We start from the raw sequence: 17,861 nt of genomic DNA, 5'->3' as shown, positions 1-17,861 counted from the left end.
ACACACACACACACACACACACACACACACACACACACACACACACACACACACACACACGATATCTGGAGGTTCCAGAGGCGGAAGATCAGGCGTTTTTCCTCAAGGCGTTGGGTGGTGAGTGAGTGGTTATAGAGATATTCCTGGTCCTGCATGTCCTCGGCAGATTCGGAGGGGGAATTCAATTCTCCCTCCGCCAGTTGTTGTTTTGTATGTTGCTCCTGACCCATCAAAACACAGATCTGAGTGAATGCGCAAACAACCTCTCTCTATACATTTCACTCAAAATAATGTCAATAACAGGACGGATTAAAACAAAATGCAAACTGTGTTGAATGCTGGATGTAGGGAATCATGTTACTGTAGAGCCTTTACAGCACTGACATCAGGCTTTCGGCCCATCATTCACAAACCAGTCTGCACTCCCTCTTGAAACCTCTCCAATTACCCAGATCCAAGTCTGATTGAAGACTGTCTGTGTGGAGTTTGCACATTCTCCCCGTGTCTGTGTGAGTTTCCTCCGGGTGCTCCAGTTTCCTCGCACAGTCCAAAGATGCGCAGGTTAGGGTGGATTTGCAACGCTCAATAGTCAATAGTGTCCAGGTGAGTGTTGGTTATATGGTTAGCCATGAGAAATGCGGGGTTACAGGAATAGCGTAGAGGGTGAGACTTGGTGGGATGCATGATGAGCCGAACAGCCTGTTTCTACACTGTAAGAATTTTATGATCCTATACTCCATCCCATCTATATCTGTGTATGAAGAAGACAATCACCTGATCAAATACCCCTTCAATGGGTCAACGTTTGTTTTATATCTGACTAAGAACTGCAGATGTTGCAGATCTGAGAGACAGAACAAAAATTGCTGGGAAACTCAGCAGGTCCGGCATCATTTGTGAGGACGAAACCTTTTGGATCCAGTGATTGTTCTTAAGGGCTGAAGGCTTCTGATTCTGGTGTTTTCAGACCTGTTGACGTTTGACAAGCAATTTTCTTGTTTTGCTTTCAGCCCCAGTTCAGTTGGTGACTATCACGGCCTTGTTATGTGTGTTTCGGAAAAGGGAGAGCTTAGCTGCGAGCGCGGTGGTGGTGTAGTGGTGAGCATAGCTGGCTTCCAAGCAGTTGGTTTGGGTTCGATTCCCGGCCATCGCAGCGTTGTGGCTTTTCCTGTGTTTTTTTTTTAAAGGAAAAGTCTTGAGCACCAACGTTGCATTCTGTGGCGAAACGGATTTGTCAGGTTGCTTTAGGGTTTTCATGGCGATGGTTCCTGTAAATTGCCGTGACAATCCGGGCAGCGTTGCTCGAAAGCTTTCCTCTCTGCTTCCCATTGCTTATTTGAATATTGTTCGCAACATAAGGTTCGTTTTGTTTTGTTCGAAAAGTGAGAGATTGCTGTCGTCAGAAACCTTAAATAATTACAGAAGCCCCTGGAAATTCGGACCAGGTTGAACAGCTTCTATCGTGGACAGGAAGGAGGTTTAAATACATCAAATTTCTTCAAGGTTAAAATACATTCGCACCTCAAAACTATTTGGAAGCTTAAGAATTACAACCATCACATTATACCTTTTTCTCATCTGTTCAAGTTTCACAATATCATTCCGGTAGCCGGAAGGCCAGATTTGTGTAGTTTATGCAATGTTACGATATTCGAACATTGGCTGGTTCGTAGTTAAATGATATTTCATTTTGTTAAGTTTTCTAATAGAGTTAGGTTAGTCCACACTTTGTTTATTGTTTGTGTTACAACGATAGTGCGAAGTAAATTGTGTTTCGGTTCAAGCCTGGAACTTTCACCAATTGAATTGCATTGCCGTACATTTGCCTTCAGGAGAAAAGAAAAAAGGATCTAGACCATCTTCTTAACTCATAGGAGTTTGATCTGGTTCAAAACCTCCTCAATTTCGGTCAATAAATGTTCCTACAGTCCGCAACAATGATTTTCACAGATTAGAGGAGGATGCACAGACATCGTTATTAATTGTTATTACCTCGGACACGAGACGTTTGGGAATGATATTCCTCAGACCATCGACTGTCTGCTCAGCCAAGGTTAAAGGCCTGGAATCCGGCAAAATTGGGAACAATGCAATTCCCAGGAGACTGAGAGGTTACTAACAGAGCGGGAGGTGGAGAGTCGGGAGCAGAACTACAGGGACAGTCCTCTCTGATCACTGACAATTCAACGTTAGTAAATCCAGTGCCAGGAATGACTGCCTTTGGTCAGAATGACAAAATGTTATTATGGAAAATAAAGAGCATGAAAGCAAGGGAAGGTTTAAAGCATGAAAGCAAGGGAAGGCTTAAAGCATGAAACCCACTGGCGATCTATTGCAAGGGGTGTGTAGAATGCAGGATGAGATAAGAATAGTGGAATTCTCTCACACCAATTAGCAAAGAAAGGTTGACGCTGAAAGCTCTCGATGGTGAGATTAGATTACAGTTAGTAAAGTTAGGCTTCCTGTTAAGTATCATTATGACTCGATTGGGAACATAAGTATTTGGGACATGACATTAAATATCTAATTAATAGTTAATAGAGTCAGCCTGATTGAGATTATTGACAATAAATGACTAATTATGACATCGAGAAAATATGAAGTAGCGTCTGGAATGAAAGCCCATTGTTGCGAAAGGTGAGATTAAATATCTAACCGTCACATGAGAATAACGTTAAGTAGAATGAACAATTAAAGAGATGTTGGAACTAACATCACTGGTTTATTGTGTTGCGAGTGTGAGGTACTTTGATTAATATATTTAAACATGCTGATAAGCAAACAAAGTATGGGAAAAATGTATAAAAAACCATGGACAATGAAGTTCGAGAGCATTCGAGAATCTGCTTTCTCGGTGTCACGGTTTTTCGTTTGCAAATAATAGACCGACTTCTTGAAGAACACTCTACATCTCCTGGTGATTCTCTATACTTTTTCCACGACAAAACTCAGCAGGTCTGGCAGCATCGTGACAATAGAGAATCGTGGACAATATTTAACAACTTCATCAGAACTCAATAATCTCCCACAGGTACTGTCAAATCAGATAGTTTTGTCAGCAGTTTCTGATTTTGTTTCAGATTCCCAGAGTCCACAGTTCATTACATTAACCTTTAAACCATTGCAGAAAGTTCTTTGTGGTTCTTCACACGGAAATTTTCCGTTTGAGGAACATTTTCCTGCCCCAATTAGAAACAAGAAACCCTGCAGCAGAGAAAACAGATGCTTTAACAACAAGGATCGCTGTCGCCATTGGAGGTCTTGAACCACCAGCCTTTCATTTAACAGTCTAATACGCTGAAACTTCCAACCTAAAACCTTGCCCGAGCATCTAAAGCAGGCTGTGACAGACTTCAGTCTGTCCTTCCCAGACTGAGAAGTGCCCTCTTATCAGTTTTATCAGTTCCCATGCCTCCATAACATTCATTATGGAGGCATGGGAACAGTCTTATCCCATCCACGACAGACACACCCATGTCACTGAGCACCAGCTCTCCTCCAACTGGGACCACCTCCCTTCAAGCCTCCTTGTCCCTTGTGCGGTCGTGAGTTTTTTTCATTGGCCTGGAGTCGAGATGAGGTTTGTATTTGTCATGTAGGGGAACGAGAATTATTTCAATGTCTCAGATCAGTTCATGTCCCGAGAACATCAAAGTTTATGGTCTGTCCTCTTAAAGAAGGGGAAGCTGCCTTGACTGTCTCTGCTCATTCGGGCAGTTCACCCTTCTTCATTCTCCTTGGATTTCACTTCTCACAGAGTTTCTGAAGATTCACAATGTTGGAGACTGGGTTATAAGGTTTGCCTATTTAACATTTTTTTCCATTTGCCAATTGATAATATTTTCCCAAAATCTCTTTAACACTCCTCTGTCTTTCACCATGTCCATGGTCGAGATTTCCTGGCTTTGGAGAGTTTCCCGAAGTTTTCTTTGGGCCAAGAGACTTAACTGAAGATGTTCTGCAGCTGTTTATCTTGATGGGGGAGGGTGCGGTGGGGATTGGCACATTGACGATCAGGAGGAAGTATTGTCACTGAACAGGGTCAGTGTCCAGAGGACTGTGATTGAAGGAACTTAATGAAATGCAGCACTTGTGCACAGTAAATTCACAGAATACTGCAGAAAACCGACGGATCATGCGGTACTTGTGGAAAGAGAAACAGAGATAATATTTTGAGAGTGATATATTTGTGATCAAGCACTCGACTTTCTAGTGCACGAAACGGCCAGCGTTTTTGAAGAAAATTCAGGTCTATTTGTTCATTCAAAAGTCAAAAAAGACAATCCTGCAAATACTCAGAGCTGGGACTGGACATGGCAGACCGATCTTGAGGGGTTTTTTTCTGCTATGATATACACCTGGGATAATGTGGCACCAGAAGGACTCCTCACATCGGAAGGGACCAATTATGTAAGACTTAGGTGTGGGGGATATTTTCTCTTTCAGAAGGTAGCAAATCTGTGACGTTGTTTGCAACTGAGGGTTGTCAAGGCTGCATACATGCAAGGCTGAGAAAGATAGACATTTGGCCACTTCGGGAATCTAGGGCCACAGTGATGAGGCCGAAAGGTAATTTGAAGATTAACCAAATCAACCGTGATCTCATTGAAACTTGTCGCTGACTTGATGGGTTAAATTGCTTTTATCTGCTCTAATGTCTTTGTTATCATTTCGAAAATGTGAACCACCATTGCAAATTAAGAAAAGCAGAACGTTTAGAAGAGATGATTACAGTCAAACTGAGTCAACATCATTTTTGAAAGGAAAAACACACGATGACAATCTGACAGATTTCATTGGTAGCATGACCTGCAGACTTGGTGAAGGACGATGCTCAGTAAAGTTCATTTGAATTTTAGCAAGCTATCAATAAGGGGCTATATAAAAGTCCGTTGCACAATAAAGGAGTTCTCGGTGTTGGGTCACAAAGCAGCATTGTCTGTCCATTGTCTATTTAACAGAAATCACCAAATCGACATTAATGAGCATTTTTCAAGTTGGAAAGATATATTTCGTGAAATCCAGACTGGTCAGTCATCGGATTTAATGTTTTATCTGACCGAATGACTTGGAGGAAGTGGCAGAGTGAAATCCTGCGATACACAATAGGTGGGTGAGCCGTCAGTAACAGGGGTGGGGTGGGGCAGGTTAGTGAGGTTTTCGTGTGGCTGAGATGTGATCTGGTCGAACGAGGAATTCAAACGACCACAGAACAGAGAGCTGGTTGATCCAGGAACTCACTCCCATCTTTTGTTTCAGTACCAACAAAAGACATTGCGGGAAAATCTCAGCAGGTCTGGTAGAATCTTGGAAAGGAAAATAGAGTTAAGACTTCAAAACCAGTGACACTTCTTTCTCCATGTCCATCTCCCGCTGCCTTACACACCCTTCCTTTTTATTGAATATCTCCTGACTTCCAACTTTATACTCAGATCCTCTTTTATTACTTCGTCTCCAAACATTTTCCCAGTCTCTAAACTTACATCAGACGTGCTCCATCTCTCACCTCACCCAGTTATGACCGGAGGACTTCGAACTGAAAAAAAAACTCTGTTTCTATTTCCTTAGATTCCGGATGGCCAGGGACCAGAAGGCATCGGTGGACAGTAAGAGGATTCAGCCCATCTAGTCTGCCCGACCATTCTATCATGGCTGATATCTTTCCCAACCCAATACTCCAGCCTTCTTTCTGTGACACTAAGCTCCCGTGAATTCTGGATCCAGTCTATTTCCCAGAATGGGTCTGAATCAGCCCCAACCTTCTCCACATCTGCTGGCACCTGTTACACCGTGTGTGTGTGTGATCGAACACAGTTTCAGTCACACACAGCAAACCCGGTCTGTTCGGAGCAAAGCAATACCCGCTGTGGGACAGATATATGGGTCTCTTGCCCCAATTGTTTTTCTGCGAGGGAGTAGTTAGCTCCTTCACCACTCACGGCAAGGACTGGTGCTCCAAAATGTGGGGAGATAGAAAATAGGTACAAAGGTTTGGACAGGTTAGGTCAAGGGTTATTGTCAGCATCAGTGGAGTCCCTGCTTCAGACTCTGAGTTTGAATCGCACAGACCTGGATCCAATTCGCATTCAGAAAATAAAGATTTATTTCTCTTCTTTTGGTTTTTCTGAATGAAAACTATTTCCTGCTTCCACACAGAGCACAGACGCGGATCTGCCAGAATCAATCCAGTGATTGATTGCCTCCAACTAGAAGGATCATTGCGGCAGATACACGAGACATCTCTCACCGCAAATCGCCTCTAAGAATCTCACCTTTCTCAGCTGAAACTATCTCACTGTTCCTTCAATGTCGTTTGTTTTAATTCTTGGAACTCTCTCCCTCGCAACATCATGGATGCATCTCTGTGCTGAGTATTTCCACGGTTCTGTGAAGTAACTTACTATCGCAAGCTCTGGAGTAATTATGGATGGAGAAAGTGAGGTCTGCAGATGCTGGAGATCAGAGATGGAAATGTGTTGCTGGAAAAGCGCAGCAGGTCAGGCAGCATCTAGGGAACAGGAGAATCGACGTTTCGGACATTAGCCCTTCCTGAAGAAGAATGCTGCCTGACCTGCTGCGCTTTTCCAGCAACACATTTCTGTCTCTGATCTCCAGCATCTGCAGACCTCTCTTTCTCCTCAAAGATTTCAACCTACTGCGAATCCTCTTACAAGGATGCCTTCCTTGAAGAAGCTCTCTTTCTCCCTCTACAAAAGTAATTATGGATGGGCAGTGCAGCTGATCCCAAAGAGTGACGTGCATACTCCAGAAATTCGTTTCAAACGGCTGCAATTTCGATGTGGAAATCTGAAAGTGTTCGGGAACAAGTGAGAAGTTTCGAAGGGGGAGTCGGATAAAGTAAAAGTCAATGATGACTGGGAGACGTGAGGCAAGAATTGAGTGAGATGCTGTTGGTGCAAGGCTCAATGTCAGTGCTAATGGGTTAGCCCTTACTTCCCACTGTTAACACCGACTCACACACCACTCCTGGTAAATTCACCACAATTACCCTGATCTTTTGGTATGAGATTCCCTCTGTGCATATTCACGCGTTTTATCGGCCCCGAGAGGATGAACACATCCTCTTTATCCTGTCAGATTACAGAGGGGAAGGCAATAGTTTGAAAGCAAACAAGAAGAGATTGCCCCTTTCGGTGCAATTTCAGTGAAGGAAGACCAGCTTTGAACTGTTCTTTCCTGCACAAGCGCAGGTTGATATATTTTCTCATCGAACAGCTTTATTACTGCAAGGAAGTCCGAGTTACTGTGATCAAATAGTTAATTAAATGCACATATGGATTTGAAGAACACCGTATGTGGCTTCGTCAGTTAAAGCATCTGGTAATAACCAGGCGAGTATGGTGTCAAATGCTCTGAAATGTTCCGTACATTGAAAGTTCATTACATAACGTTATTGTAAAAGCCGTGTTGTTGATCCAATATCGCGACAGTGATGGCTCAGCATGCTTCTTGTGTTTGAGCTCAGCCCGTTGTTATTTGGTGATACCAAGCCCTGCCGCCTGCTGTGGACCCATTAGTCAATGTTCTATCCTGCTCATCAACGCCGAGATTCTGTACTCTGTTCACCAATGATCTCTCCATCTCTTCTACTTTTAGTCTCTCGCTGTCACAGCAAGTCTTTTTTTTTAAATAATGAAGTGAGGCAGGAGACACTGCAGACTTGCCAGGAAATGTTGTGGTAATAACGCATCCATTGCGAGATGATAGCTCTCATTGTCTGCTGTCACCATTCATTAATTTTAGGCAAACTGCAATGACGTCATTGAAATCCTGAAGTGGAGAGAAACTGCTTTTCTTCTGGTCGGTTATGAATTCTAATTACAATTGTAGATGATCATATTTTGAGTGAAGAAATGTCACCTGACCTCAGACCGAAGTGACAGAGATATTACCTGGAGACTGTGAGCCCAGTTCTACACACTCTGGCCGGGGCGGGTTGGGGGTGGGCAGGTTGGGGGGGAGGCGGAGAAAGACACGAAACAGGTATACTCTCAAACTGTCACCGAATTTCAGACTTTTCCAAGAGAAAGAATAGAAATTGAGGGATATTGACAGACAGAGAGTGGGAGAATGTAGAAGAGAGTGAGGTGGTACAGAGAAACAAAGGGAGACACATACATAAGCATACGAAGGTAGACATTGAAAACAGAAGCTCTCCATTCAACGTTGTTGCTCATGGACAGAAAGGACAAGATAAAGGTAATGAGTAAGGCGAGACTTTCATGAACTCAGGAGAACCGCAACAGCATTACAGCCGATATGACATTTTTCATTTTACAGATGACGTATGTCAGCTAATGAGAGATTCTGATATGTATGCTGACTCGTGAAGTGAAACTGGCAATTACCCTGGAATTAAAACAATAAAATGCACAAGTTACCTGATTCTGTCGATATGAAAAATTAAATATTTTTGTCTCCACGGGTGCTGTCAGGCCGGCTGAATTTGTATGTCAATTCCTGTTGTTGATTCAGATTTCCAGGATTCGCACTTATTTGTTTTACGCTAGTCTGAATCGTGTTTGTGACAAATCTCCATCAATTGCCAGCACCATACAACATTCCCTGCTTTGGGAAGGCTGTCAACAAGATAACCGGTCAGAGGAAATCTCCCATTGCCACAGCAGTCAGAGTACTGAATCCTTACCACTAGACTTCCAGGGAAATTGAAATATGGTGCTGTATGTTTCCATAACGAATCCCCTTTTATTTTTTCATTTGTGATCATTTTAGCTGCACATCAATATCGTTCTTTCTTCCATTCCTTTCAGCGTGGAAAAGGCCTTTCCGCCTATCTGCAGTGCGGGAGACCGGATATTCATCTCCTCTGGTCCCAGTTTCCAGCATGAGGCACTTAACCTTGCATGTTCTGATGTTTCCAGCGTAAATTTTAATGAGATACTCCCCGTGCTCTTAAATGACGCAATCATAGGACTGAAGTTTGACGTGGTCACACTGTATGGTAATCCCCCTGAGGAAATCATCCTCATTTTTATCCACACAGGTGGACAGACAGACAAATCCTCCGAGAGCAGGAGAGATGTCAGGATGAGAGCAGTTTAACGTGCTTCACATCTGCCAGGTTCTCTGACCACTTAACCGCGGCATGTCAAAGATTTCTGCAGCACAGAAAATGCACTTCAGCTGAACAAGTTTGCATCAGTCGAACACAAGTCCCTGACTGTTCTCGTCTCATTTTCCAACAGTTGGCTAACAGCTTCAAACGCAGTTGGTGGTAGAAGTGTACACATCAATGCGTCTCAAATTTCTCTGGAAATTTCTGCTTGCTGCACCCTGACAGGCAGTGGGTTGCAGATTTGCCCGTTTTTGTTTTTAAGCTGACTCTTCCAGTCGAAGTTAGGGAGCCATTTCCCTTCGCAATTATTGGCAGTTCTCCATCGCCATCAGTAGGATTCGAGGTTGCATGGTTAAAGTCATATGAATTTCAATTCCATTGCCTTAACCACTCATCCAGGACGACAGGACGACACTGTGCAGTTCACTTCCCAGGTCTCCTTCCTTGTGGAGCTGAGGAAGAGTAAATCATTATTGGGTTTGTTTGAATCCAATCATTTCGCAGCTTCCAAACGTGTAAAATTTCGGTGCGTGGTGAGGCTGGCTGCATCATCTTGATGGATGAAATGGGCATTCAGTTAAAATAAAAACAGAACTTGCAAGAGAACCTCAGCAGGTCTGGCAGCATTTCTGGAGAGACATTAAGAGGCAATGTTTCAGAATGTCATCAGCGCTGTGTTTTCTCCCGCAGGTACTCCCAAATTGGCTTGTTTCTGCAGCAGTTTCTTTTTGGTTTCAGATTCCCACAAGTCACAGTTCTTGACATTAATCTTGACAGCAATGCGGAAATGTCATTGTGGTTAGACACATGATAGTGTTTACATTTGGAGAGTATCTTTTGACCTCATTAGAAATTGAAACAGTGCAGCAAAGCAAACAGATGCATTAAGGGCAGCAATCGCTGTCGCCCGCGGGGCTCTTGAATCAGCTATCTTTCATTCAGCAGACGAATGCGCTGACATGTGCAATCCAGCACATCGCACAATCCTCCAAAGTAGGCGGTTACTGAATCTCAACTTCAGTCTGCCCATCCCAGAATGACAACTGTCCTCTATCAGATGTATTTTTTTTTTCAAACTAAAGCCTGGGACGCTCAATATGGACACCTAGGAACAGTCTGATCTCATCACTGCAGACGAACCCATGTCACTGGGAAACCTCTCTCCCACAATCGGGACAGTCTGGGTTCGAGCCTCTCAGTTTTTGTCTGGCCCGAGCTTTTTCAATGTCCTGGAGTCCTCATATACAAAAACGAGTAATGTTTCAATGTCTCAGATCAGTTCGTGTCCCGAGAACATCAGAGTTAATGTCCCGTCCCCGTAAAGAGGGGGAAGCTGTCCTGACTGTTTCTGCTCAGTCCGACAGTTCACCCTTGCTCATTGCCCTCCGATTCCACTTCCCAAAAAGTTTCTGAAGATCCACAAAGCTGGAAACTGGTTGCCATGTTTTGCCTCCTTAACATTGTTCCGCTCTCAAATATCAATATTTCCCCAAAATCTCTTCACTGTCCTCTGTCTTTCACCATGTCCGGGGATGAGAATTCCCTTTATGAGGAGAGAGTCCAGAGACTGGTAAGTGTCACTTTGGAGCGAAGAAGGTGAACCAGAGATTTCCTGCGGCTGTTTATAATGATGTGGGAGGGAGCGGTGGGGATGGGCGCTTTGACGAACAGGAAGAAAACTCGCCACCGTCCAGGGTCAGGACATGGAGGACTGTGATTAACGGAATCGAATGTAAAGTTGCACTTTTGCACAGTACATTCAGAGAATACTGCAGAAACTCGATGTGTCCAGCAGTATCCGTGGGAAGAGAAACGGTAAAGGTTTTGATACTGGTGCAGTTCTGATTAAGAACTCGAGGTTACAAAATCAAATCGAACAACTGGCATGGTTTGTTGAGATTGTTCTTTTTTCAAGTTTGAGCCCGAAATCGTCCTTTTGGAAATCATTGAAAACGTAGTCGGCAGAATTCGAAACTGCGTGGGGATTCCCAATGGATTTCTAACCCATCACCTTTCCCACTCGGACACGACTACACATTTAACTCACGTGCTTAATACATCTTATGAAAGGAATGTTTCCAACCTGAAACACCAGTATTTGGCTTGCCCTGTCCGCAGCCTGACCCCAGCATTCGCTGTGCCCCTCTCTTGGTTCAGAACGGAGTAGGATGCTGGGAGATCCAGTTGAAATACACGCGTTGATGAGAGCTAATTGTGGCTCAGCAGTTAGCACTGCTGCCTCGCATCACCATGGTCCCAAGTTTGCTTCCAACGTCGGGCCACTGTCTGTGTGCTGTTTGCACATTCTCCCCCTGTCTGCGTGGGTTTCCTTCCACAGTACAAACATGTGTTCATCACGTGAATTTGCCGTGGTAATTTGCCCATAGTGTTTGGTGCATTACTTACAGGGAAATGAGTCTGGGTGTGTTAATCTTCAGAGGGTCAGGGTGGACTGGTAGGGCCGAAGGGGGCCACACTGGAGGGAATTTAATCCATTAAAGTGGATGAGAAAGATCCATTTTCATGTGCAGAGAGATTAATAAACATAGCAATGGATCGAGAAAATAAAAATGTTGTTGTATTGGTCCAGTGCTTTCATGGCCAGCTGAGTTACAGAGGGTGACCTCAGATTACAACAGGATCTGTACCAGATAGGTCAATTGGCTGAGAAGTGGCAGCAGGAATTTAATTGCGATAATGCGAGGTGCTGCATTTTGGGAAATCAAATCTTAGCAGGACTTATGCCATTAATGGTAAGATCCTATAGAGTGTTGCTGAACAAGGAGACCTTCGAATGCAGGTTCGTAGCTCCTTGAAAGTGGAGTCGCAGGTCGGTGGAATAGTGAACAAGGCGTCTGGTATGCTTTCCTTTATTGGTCAGAGTCCTGAGTACAGGAGTTGGGAGGTCATGTTGCGGCTGTAAAGGACATTGCTTAAGCCAATGTTGGAATATTGCGTGCAATTTTGTTCACCTTCCTATCAGAAAGATGTTTGAATATTGAAAGGGTTCAGAATAGATTTACAAGGATGTTACCAGGATTGGAGGATCTGAGCTGCAGGGAGAGGCTGAACAGGCTGGGGCTATTTTCCCTGCTGCGTCGGAAGCTGAGGGGTGACATTCTCGAGGTTTACAAATTTATGAGGGGCATGGATAGGATTAATAGACAAAGTCTTTTTCCTGGGGTCGGGGAGTCCAGAACAAGAGGGCATAGGTTTTGGGTTAGAGGTGAAAGAGATAAAAGAGACCTATGGAGCAATGTTTTCACGCAGAGGATGGTACGTGTATGGAATGAGCTGCCAGAGGATGTGGTGGAGGCCGGTACAATTGCAACATTTAAGAGGCATTTTGATGGGCAAATGAATGGAAAGGGTTTGGAGGGAAATGGGCCGGGTGCTGGCAGGTGGGACTAGATTGGGTTGGGCTATCTGGTCGGCATGGACAGGTTGGACCGAAGTGTCTGTTTCCATGCTGTGCATCTCTATGACTCTATGATTCTATGTGATCTTGAAGAAAATTCGCTTTTGGCAAATCTAATGTGCAATTCATGTCTGTTTGTGTCATCTGAGGTCAAGATCTGAAAATGTTTCAAATACTTACAGCTGGCTCTGCAGAGTTAAGACCGATCTTCGGGTGCTTATTCTGCTCTGATTTACACCCGTGAATCTGTGGGACCAGTGGGCCTTATCACAGCGGATGGGGTCAAACATATAAGACTGACGTGAGTAAAATATTCTCTCTTTCGGAGGATAGCAAGTCTGTGGAAATGCATCCAACAGAAGTCTGTCAAGAATGAGTACATTCAAGGCTGAGATAGACAGTTATTTAGTCAGCCCGCAATCAAGGGCCAAGGAGATAAGGCTGAAAAGTAGAGTTGATGATTATACAAATAAGTCGAGATATCATTGAAAGCTGTCGCTGACTTGATGGGCTAAATTGCTGCTATCTGCTCTAATGTCTTTGCTGTCATTTGGAAAATGCTAGACACCATTTAAAATGAGTAAAACACAACGTTAGGAAGAGATGTTTGCACTCAAACTGAGTCAACATTATTTATTGAAAGGTAAATCACATTTGCCAATTTGCCATATTTCTATGCTAACATGACCAGCAGAGCTGATCAAGGGAGCTGTTCGGTATAGTCCTTTCGAATTTCTGTCAAATACTCAATTCGGAGCCATATAATAGATCATTGCACACTGAGAGAGTTCACGGTGTTGGGTAATAAATCATGATTAACTGTCCACTGTCTACTCACAAGAAGTCACCGAATCGGGATTATTGAACAGTTTTCAAGTTGAAAACATAATTAGTGAAATCCAGAATGGTCAGTCATTGGGCTTCAATGATTTATCTGTCTTAATGACTTGAAGGAAGTGGCAGAGTGAAATGTGTCCAGTTCTGCTGCCGATACGCAATCAGTGAGCGGGCTTATTTTCATGAGGACGTGCAAACCTGCAAAAAGATAATGATAGTATGAGTGAGTGGAGAAATCTTGCAGTTTCATGTTGTGAGTGTGAGGTCATGCACTTTGTTAGGAATAATCAAAAGACAGACTAATATTAATATGGAAAGAAACCCAATAAAAGTGTGGTTCAGATGGTTTCCAAGAAAAGAGGGAAACTAAGTCGCCTGTAAAGTAATCGATGACCAAGATATGGCTTGTCTTGTTCTATGGGCCATTCATATTTTATTGATTATTGTTCTCCAAACATTCTTTACAATAGAACCGGGAGTGGGAGAGGCGAAATTAAGATCACCCATGATTGCTGCCATCTTTTAGCGCTCACACACAGTACTTTTTCTTGTACGTCTTATTTCTGGTTACTGCTTGTCATCTACACCTGCTACTGACTTGTTTTCTCACTGTTCCTTATCACGGCACAAAACACATTTTACATCCTTATTTCCTGAATCAAGGCAATCTCTAATCATTGCATAAATATCATTAAAATCTCGGCATTTCGCACGCCTCTAAATGTCATCTTCCAATATTAATTGATTCTTTACTGTGTTGTAATTGCACATGATAAGAGAAAGACAAAAAAGACATTGGTGGACCTGAGCTTCACACGCGCGTTATTGAAGTTAAAACGCTAATTACTGCCCACAATACGATCATAGAAGCACTCAATTAATCTACAGAAAAAGTACAGTGTCGTAGGGCATGTCAAGAGCAGCACCAGAAACACAACAGAAATACTGTTCTGGGCTACTATTTTGTATGTATTTCTCAATGAGCAATAGACTTTTACATGTGTTCCATCAGGAGGTACTTCACACAAGGAAGTAACCAGTGCTGCTGACGGTCATATAACCCCAGTTCCAACTCCCGGGATCAGAGATACTCAGTGTTCTGCATATCGATATGAGGAACAGCTGTCCGTGGCATTTACGGACTAGATGAACTTTATGAATGCAGCTCGCACGTTGTCAGCCTATTTCTCCTATATATTGTTTCTTGCAGTCCCTTGGTGGAATCTCGTCAAATACTTTGTCCTGCACTTGATGGGTCTTGGGTCTTGTGTTCTCAAACCCCAACAATCAGAAGCGGAAACTATTGATTGAAACTAATTCAATTCATAACACTCACAGGACCGCAGCGTTTCACATGAGCTTCAGCAGCGCTGAGAATGTCATCGAGAAAGGGGAGGAAAAGGCTGGAAACCTTCTTCACAGCTCCGCTGAAAATTCCAACAACAACTCCGACGACCGGAGCTTCACATCTTTCTGCTCCAAAACTCTATGGTTTTCTGCCGCAGAGAATTGCACCCTCAACTCTCGCGTGCAAGGTGAGGATACCAAGCCCGACACTATCAAGGATAGTAGTTAGAGCGAGGGCAATACCGGTCACGATCATATCGACAGCCACAAACACACTCTTTGCATATGGAAGTCCATTCCTTCACACTCTCTTCATTTTACCATCATCCCAGAGATTATTCTGATAAAACAGCTTTGCACTGCCTCTGTGACAAGGAGACCATTGATTTATAAAGGTCAGAAAGTCTGTCCACAATAGCCGAAATACTGCCTCAACAACATTCCACAACTCCTACACATGATTCATTTTGTAATGAAGGCTGACATTTCATTTCCTGTCCTGGTTAATGGATGCCCTGCATGAATTCTGTTCGTGATGTGTGACCAAGGACATTCCGGTCCTTTTTGGCAAAAGCACTTCCCAACCTCTCACCTTCTAATAAATACAACATGAAAAGGAATGTATAAGTTAACAAAAAAGAACAAAGGAAATTTACAGCCCAGGAACAGGCCCTTCGGCCTCCAAGTCTGAGCCGATCCAAATGTACTATCTAAACCTGTCGGTCAATTCCTAAGCATCTGTATCCCTCTGCTCTCCATCTACTACATCTGTCCACACGCATCTTAAATGAATCTACCGTACCTGCTTCTACCACCTCTGCTGGCAACGCGTTCCAAACGGCCACCACCCTCTGTGTGAAGTACTTGCCGCGTTTATCCCCCTTAATCTTTCCACCTCTCACCTTGAAAGCGTGACCTCTCGTTATTGAATCCTTCACCCTCGGAAAAAGCTTATCTCTATCCACCCTGTCGATACTCTTCACGATTTTGTAAACCTCAATCAGGTCCCCCCTCAATCTCCTTTTTATTAATGAAAACAAACCTAACCTACTCAACCTTTCTTCATAGCTAGCGCCTTCCATCCTCGTAAACCTTCTCTGCATCCTCCAAAAGGCGTCCATATCATTTTGATAATGTGACGACCAGAACTGTATACAGAATTCTAAGTGCGGATGAACCAATGTCTTGTATAATGTTAACATGATTTGCCAGCTCGTATACTCAATATGCTGTCCAATGAAGGCAAGCAAACCATATTCCTTCTTGACTACTCTATCCATCTGTGCAGCAACCATCAGAGTACCATGGACCTGCACTCCCAGAACTCTCTTCCCAACAACTTTTCTCAAGTTTCTTCCGTTCATTGTATAATTCGCTCTAGAATTAGTCTTGCCTACATGCATTACCTCACATTTGTCTGCATTGAAAACCATCTGCCACTTTCCATCCAAATCTCCAGTCCCTTAATATCCTCCTGCATTCTCTGACAGTCTCTTATGCTTTCTGCTACTCCAACAATCTTTGTGTCATCTGCAATCTTGCTGATCATACCAACAGTGTCCTCTTCCAGATCATTTATTTATATTACAAACAACATTTGCCCCAACACTGACCCTTGTGGATCACCACTGGTCAACTTTCACCATTTCGAGAAACTCCCTTCAAATACTCCTCTCTGTCTCCTTTTTCTCAACCAGTTCTTTATCCACCTAGCTAGAATAACTTGCACACCATATGACTTCAATTTCTCCATTAGTCTACCATGGGAAATCTTATCAAACGCCTTAATAAAGTCCATGTATATGACATGTACAGCCCTTCTTTCATCTAGCAAATTGTTCACTTCCTCAAAGAGCTCAATTAAGATCTCCCCTGCACAAACCATTTTGCCTATCACTGTAAACCCATTCTTTTCTAAATATAAGTAGATCCTATCCCTCAGTACCTTCTCCAGCAACTTTCCTACCACTGACGTCATGCACACTCGTCTTTGGTTACCCAGAATATTCCTACTACCCTTCTTGTACAGGGGGACAACATAAGCAACTTTTCCATCCTCCAGCACCTCACCTGTATTTAAGGATTCAAAAAAGATATCTGTCAGGGCCCCAGGTATTTCCCCTCTCACCTGCCTCAGCAACTTGGGATAGATTCCATCCGGTCCTGGGGATTTGTCCACCTTAATAACCACTAGCCTACCCAACACATCTTCCCTACTTATGTCAGCATGATCAAGACTAATCAAACTTCTATCTCTAATCTCAGCATTCATCATTTTCCTCTCCTCAGTGAACACTGATGCAAAGTAATCATTCAGAATCTCACCTATTCTCTCAGGTTCGACACACAGCCTTCCTTTGTTATCCTTTAGTGGACCAATCCTTTCTCTAGTTACCCTCTTGCTTCTTTTATCAGAATAAAATGCTGAGTGATTCTCCTTAATTCTGCTCGCTAAAGTTATTTCAGAACCCGTTTAAGCCCGCTTGATTCCTCATTTAAGACTTGTCCTACTTTTCCGATATTCTTCCAGGGCCCGTTCTGTTCTTAGCTGCCGAGACCTTATGTATGCTTCCCTTTTCCTTTTGGCTCGTCATAGAATTTCTCCTGTCATCCACGGTTCACGAATGTTGCACTTCCTATCCTTTGCCTTCAACGGGACATGCCTATCCTGCACTATCCTTCACCTACCTTTAAAAGCATCCCACGTCTCAAATGTGGACTTCCCTTCAAATAGCTGTGTCCATTCCACATTTCCGAGCTTCTGCCGAATTTTGATATAATTGGTATTGGCGCAGTTTAGTACTCTTCCCTTAGGACCACTCTCTTCTTTATCCATGAGTATTCTACAACTTACAGAATTGTGGTCACTGTTACCAAAGAAATCCCCCACCGCTACCTCTACCACCTGTCCTGGCTTGTTCCCCAGTACCAGGTCCAATATGACCCTTCCCTCGTCGGACTATTGACATACTGCAGTAGAAAACTCTCCGGGACATTTCTTACAAATTCCACCCCATCCAGACCTCTGACGCTAAACATATCCCAGTCAATGTTGGGAAAATTAAAATCTCCCATCACAACTATCCTGTTGCCTCGACATATTTCCAAAATCTGTTTACCTATTTGTTCTTCTACCACAAGCTCACTGTTGGGAGGCCTGTA

This window comes from Chiloscyllium plagiosum, unplaced genomic scaffold (assembly GCF_037043375.1).
Source record: "Chiloscyllium plagiosum isolate Xiang-an unplaced genomic scaffold, Cpla_swu_hap1 HiC_scaffold_45, whole genome shotgun sequence".
Classification (NCBI taxonomy): domain Eukaryota; kingdom Metazoa; phylum Chordata; class Chondrichthyes; order Orectolobiformes; family Hemiscylliidae; genus Chiloscyllium; species Chiloscyllium plagiosum.
Note: the sequence above shows the minus strand (reverse complement) of the source record.